The sequence below is a fragment of the Manacus vitellinus genome, unplaced genomic scaffold (assembly GCF_001715985.3).
Source record: "Manacus vitellinus isolate BGI_N305 unplaced genomic scaffold, ASM171598v3 scaffold_35_pilon, whole genome shotgun sequence".
Classification (NCBI taxonomy): Eukaryota; Metazoa; Chordata; class Aves; order Passeriformes; family Pipridae; genus Manacus; species Manacus vitellinus.
Window position 1 is genome coordinate 7,629,063 of NW_021940498.1, and position 6,000 is coordinate 7,635,062.

The following is a 6,000-nucleotide window of genomic DNA, read 5'->3' on the forward strand; positions in this document are numbered from 1 at the left end:
CTGGCAGGGAATAAAGGCATGGAAAGAAAGGAAAGTGCAGGGTCATTCCTGGTTGGAAGAGTTTTCCAATCTTTCCTTAAAAAGTGCCTTTGTGTCACCAAGGCTGTGCTGGAGCTGTGCAGGGAATGGGATTAGGGAAGTGATCCGGGATAAAAATAACCTGGTTTGCTACTCCCTGATCTGGTTCACCAGATGGTCCTCAGAGAGCCCAGCAATGGGAACAGGGAGCACAGCAGGAGGGCAGATCCCAGGAAAAGGTTTCACACTGAGGGAAGGAAGGACAAGGAGTAGCCAAGAGAATCAGTCGGGAATTCAGGCAGGAATTCAGCCCTGGATCCCCAAATAACGGGATGCTCAGCACAGCAACACTCCCAGGGCTGCTCCATCTCCTGAACTTCCTCCTGCCAAAGACCCATTCCCAGCACTTTTCCTGGCCAAGGGGTGGGAGCAGTTGGGAATCACCAGCAATGGCTTTGGCCAGTCTGGAGAGGGAGGAGTTTTTAAGGAAGAGGGTGAAAAGGGCCACATGTTCCACCAGCACCTTCACACACACCCATCCCAGGAACATATCCATCCAGGAGAACATGCATTCCAGAAAAACACCCATCACAGGAGAACATCCATCCAGGAGAACATCCATCCCAGGAAAAAATCCATCCCAGGAAAATATCCATTCAGGAGAGCATGCATCTAGGAGAACATGCATCCAGGAAAACACCATCCCAGGAGAACATGCATCCAGGAGAACATGCATCCAGGAGAACATGTATCCTGGAAAACATCATCCAGAAAAACATGCATCCCAGGAGAACATGCATCCAGGAAAACTTCATCCAGAAGAACATGCATCCCAGGAGAACATGCATCCCAGGAAAACATGCATCCCAGGAGAAAGTGCATCCAGGAGAACATGCATCCAGGAGAACATGCATCCCAGGAGAACATGCATCCCAGGAGAACATGCATCCAGGAGAATATGCATTCCAGGAGAACATGCATCCAGGAAAACACCATCCCAGGAGAACATCCATCCAGGAGAACATGCATCCAGGAGAACATGTATCCTGGAAAACATCATCCAGAAAAACATGCATCCCAGGAGAACATCCATCCAGGAAAACTTCATCCAGAAGAACATGCATCCCAGGAGAACATGCATCCCAGGAAAACATGCATCCCAGGAGAACGTGCATCCAGGAGAACATGCATCCAGGAGAACATGCATCCAGAAGAACATCATCCAGGAGAACATGTGTCCAGAAGAACATGCATCCCAGAAAACACGCAATCAGGAGAACATGCATCCAGGAAATCAACCATTTCAGGAAAACATCCATCCAGGAGAACATCCATCCTAGGAAAACATGCATCCAGGGAAACTCAGTGTCACAACACACAGTGACTCAACATCCCAAAGTTCCTAAAATCAAAGGGTTTTTTAAGCTCCAGAGGATTAAATGTCCCACAGGACATAAGTGGGAACTCCAGATGAAAAAAAAGAGTGTGGAATTCCTTAAACTGGCGAAGTTTGGCATCATCCTTCCTCCAGGAACATCCCGGACACGTGTCAGGATTCAGCTGCTGGATATCAGCCCGACCACACCTCCCTTTCCCATCAGTCCTCCCATATGCCTAAAATAACTTTCCCGCTCGCAGGGTGCGGGCAGAAGGGCAGGAGGACAGAGCAGGATTAGGAAAAGTGGCAAATCCCATCCACGTTTTCACTTCCTGATTAAAAAGAAACCCAAGTCTAATCCCCTGGAAAACTGGAGGGGTTGGGTTTGGAGCCAAAGAGTGGGAAAAGAACAACTGGGACTGAAATAACAACAGCTCAGCTCTCTGCCACTGTATCTTGGGGCCGGAGAGGATCCAGGACACAGCAGCAGGATGGGTGGATAATTCCCGATAATTCCAGATATTTAAATCACCCGCTCTAATCTGAACTCTAAGAGAGACTCAGGGTGAGATCTGGTTTATTTTGCTATTCAGTTCTAATTAAAAATGAATTGTTTTTATAAGGCCAAGGTTTTCCACCCACCACTGCACCACTCCCACCTCATCTCCCACCATTATATCCCTGGAATCTGCCCATTCCCTCCAACGCTCCCAGTTTGGCTACAAGGTCCACAGAAAATTCCTGTGCTGATCCACAATTAACTAATTAATTGAGTAATTCATATGGATTAAGCAGCAATAAAAATCATTTAAGGTGGGCAGCTGCTTTTCCACAAAGGTGTTCCCAAAATTCCCCATAATTTTTCAAGGTCTTTAATTAACTTTCAATTACAAAGCCACTTTGAAGCAATTAAAAACGAGTTAACATTTCTTTCACTGGGGTGCATTAAGCACTTGTTCGAAAAATTCCCAACCCCTCCTTCCTTTTGGAGTCCTTGGCAATTTCCAGTTTTATTCCCTGGACTCTCTTTGCCACATGAATATCACAGGAGCAATTCCAGTGAAAAACTCCCCAAAATTCAGAGTGATATCAACCAAATTTTAAAGAAGCCTCACACACTCAACCCCTTCCCCTCCCTGAGCACTGCCCGTGGATTATCAAAATTCCTGATAATATTAGAGAAAATTAACAAGCTTTTTTCCATCTTCTGCAAAGGATTTTAATGATTTCCTGTTCCACCCCCCCCCAGTCCCAGCACAGGCCATTCCTAAAGCTAATCCTTATCCACAGGTTTTGTTCCTCCCGATCAGCTCAGGTCACTGAGCAGAAATGGGCCATTATTAATTATCCAGGAAATCCAGAGTGGGGATTTCCTCATTTCCCAAGTTTCTGGTGTCTCCTGGTCCTCCTGAAGTTTCCCACTGCCTCTAATAAACCCATGTGCTCATTCCAAACTCCTCCAGGTTGTCCCAGAGCTCTGCCAACACTCCCCCTAATGTTATCCCACCCCAGACCTCCACATTCCACAAGCTCCTCTGTTTCACTTCCACTGCTGACTCCTACTTGGAGAACAACTTTTCCTTGCACGAAAAACACCCCGGACTTTCCTCCAAACAATTCCTAAAAATTCATCTTCCCAGTACTGACCACAAGTGTCCCCCTTTTAGAGACAAGAAATAATCCTCATTCCACAGACCAAGTCTAATCTCTCCAGAATATTCAGGAGCTTCCCACGGAAGCAGCCAAGTTAAATTCCTGAATTCCCTGCAGATGGAAGCAATGGAGGAGCACAGTTCCTCGAGGTGGGTATTTCCAATTTCAGTTGTTATTGGATGTTCTGCAGCTTTTGACACCCTGCAGGGACAATTAACTCCCTTTGGCATCACTTATAGGAATTTCTATGATTTTCCAGTTGAACCCAAGGCTTGTGTGCCCAATAAACTTGGGATACCCTGGTGCCCACCTCTTGAGAAGAGATGGATGCACTGCAAGAGGATTTCCAGCTCCAGAAATTATTCCACAAATAACAAAGACACACAATGTATGTGTCTTGGTGGGTGTTGGGGGGGGTTTGGGGTTTTTTATCTTTATAAGAAAATGAGGTAGGACTTCCCTCACAGAATTCCTGGAGGCAAAGCAAGAATAATCCTGGAGTTACTCCTGGCAGATGTGCTTTCCAACCTGAATCTTTCTGTTGGGGATTCCCATGTTTCCTCAGGGAACAGCTCAGGGTTTGGGGTTGGTTTTGCTCCCCTGCCACAAGTTTTACTCCCAGTTTATCCACAGAGTTTTACAAGGTGCATCCTACCCCACCTTCCAAGCTGTTGAGAAAGATGTTTAATTGGCCTCACCAGAACATTTCTGGGGTGGGACTCTTGGAGTGCCCTGTGCAGGGCCAGGATTTGGACTCCAGGATCCTTGTGGGTCCTAACTCAGGATATTCCATGATTCTATTATTATATCCTACAACAACCAGCTCTCTGCTCACATCAAACCACTGACCTTTACAAGCAGTTTTCCACCCCAAAATCCACCCCTCCCAAGGCTGTAGAATGTCCTGGAATTTCCTAAATCTAAGGAAGTGACACCCTCTGTGCTCCCATCACCCTCAAAGTTGGACATCTCCCTACCAGGAGCAATCGGGGAACACCATGAGTGGTGTCTGCAACCAAGCCCCTCTGCACAAATGCAAATTCAATTCTGCTGGCACAGCTCAGATCTGAGGCATGGCAGTGGAAAAATTTGGGGAAGAAGTGATAAAACAAAGGTAAAGAAAATTGTATCCAAGCCCCACCTCCGTGTGCTCTTCCTTGACCTGCTAAAAGCCTCCTGCAATAACCAGCCAAGCACACAGATGGCCCCTCCTGGGGAGGCCATTCACACTCCAAATTGTCCATAAAGAGGGGAAAAAAAGGATTGGTGCTTTTGATGAAGAGAAAAAAAAAGGACTTGCAAGAATTCCAAGTCCTAAATTTCACTGTATAGCTCAAAACACAAACAGACTTGGTGTTCCTCCACATAAAGGGTTCTGAGAGAAGAGCAGTGGTTTTGTAGGACCACCATGGGAAGGGCACAAGATCAAAAACCAGGAAAGTGGTTAAAAGCAAGTGGTGTGTCAGGACAACAGCAGAAATCCAGGGAAAATCAGGAAAATCCTGTCAGGAACGATGAGAAAGAAGGATCACTGAGTGACTGGCATTGAGTTATTTGGGACAAATCACCACAGAGCAACATCACCAGCGTCTGTCTCCGTTCACAACACGGTCCCTGGGCCACCCTGGCCACCTACAAATCCCAACAAATCCCAGATTAACATGGAGACTCCCAGAATATGCAGAGTAGGCCATAAGAAATTGGACAATGGGGGGGAAAAATGCCCCCAAAACTTGCCTGCAACCCAGAACAGGGTGAACAAAGAGAGAAGTGTCCCGGAACACCAGTGATTCCTGCTCACCCCTTCATCAGGATCAGCAGTGCTTCCCATGGACATCCAACAGGATTATCCAGCCATGGCCAAACATCTCATCCTTGGCATCCTCAGTGAATGACCTGCTCACACCTTGGTGACACTGGGAGAAAGGAATTGTTGCTCTCCTGAGGATAAATCATTGTCCTTGTCACGATCCCTGTCGGGATGTACAAGAATGAGCTCCAGAAAGTGTAATTTTTAACACTCACATCTCCAAAAAACCTCTTGGCTCAGCTCCAGGAAGGAAGGAGACAGAGAGAACAATCTTGTCTGATGTTTAGTGCTCCAGATAACACAGGAAAATTTCTCCTCCTGCCTCTTCCACAGCCCAGAAATGAGTAATTCCGTGCCAGGAGCTCTCATCCACTCCACAAATCAAGTCACTGAAACCACAGCCTAAAAACTGGGTTTCAAAAAGCCAATTTATTACGATTACTGTGCCCACACAGGAGAGCCCTTGTGTTCCTGCTGCATCAACAACCTCTCCAAAGCCACAGGAAAAGGAAAATCAATACTGGGGAGTTTTTCTCACATCAATTTATCTCCTGCTGAAAAAAAAGGAACACAAACCCACCTCGTTTCCGAGCGTGCCACACGTGACAGATCCCAGGTTTCCTCGGAGCAAGGGGAATAAAACCGGCTTTTGGCTGGTTTTAACCACCCAAGCCCTGCCTTGCTGGACTCAGATTTTGCTTTTGATAAAACCTGAGGGAAAAATTTGAACGAACTCAGGGCAGCCTGAGGAAACTTGGCAGTGGGACACAGAGCCTTTTGTTCCGGATCCTGCGGTGCTGGCGCAGCTCTGGAGCCCATTAGCAGGGAATGGGCCGCTAAATATTCCATGAATCTGGATTTTCAGACATTTCCCAGGCCAGGTTCTGTCACCACAGGTCGTACAAACTGGGATGACAGTTGCTAAATTAAGTATATCCTGCACAGCAGCCTCTGCAAAGCACTCCCAGAGTCCTCATCCAGGAACAAATCCTTGTATTTATATATTTTATACAGTTATTTTTATATATTTTATATATTTTATATCTTTATCTTCATGTATTTAATATATTTGATATATTTATTTTATATATTTATATATTTATATATTTATTATATTTTAAATCTTCATCTTCATATATGT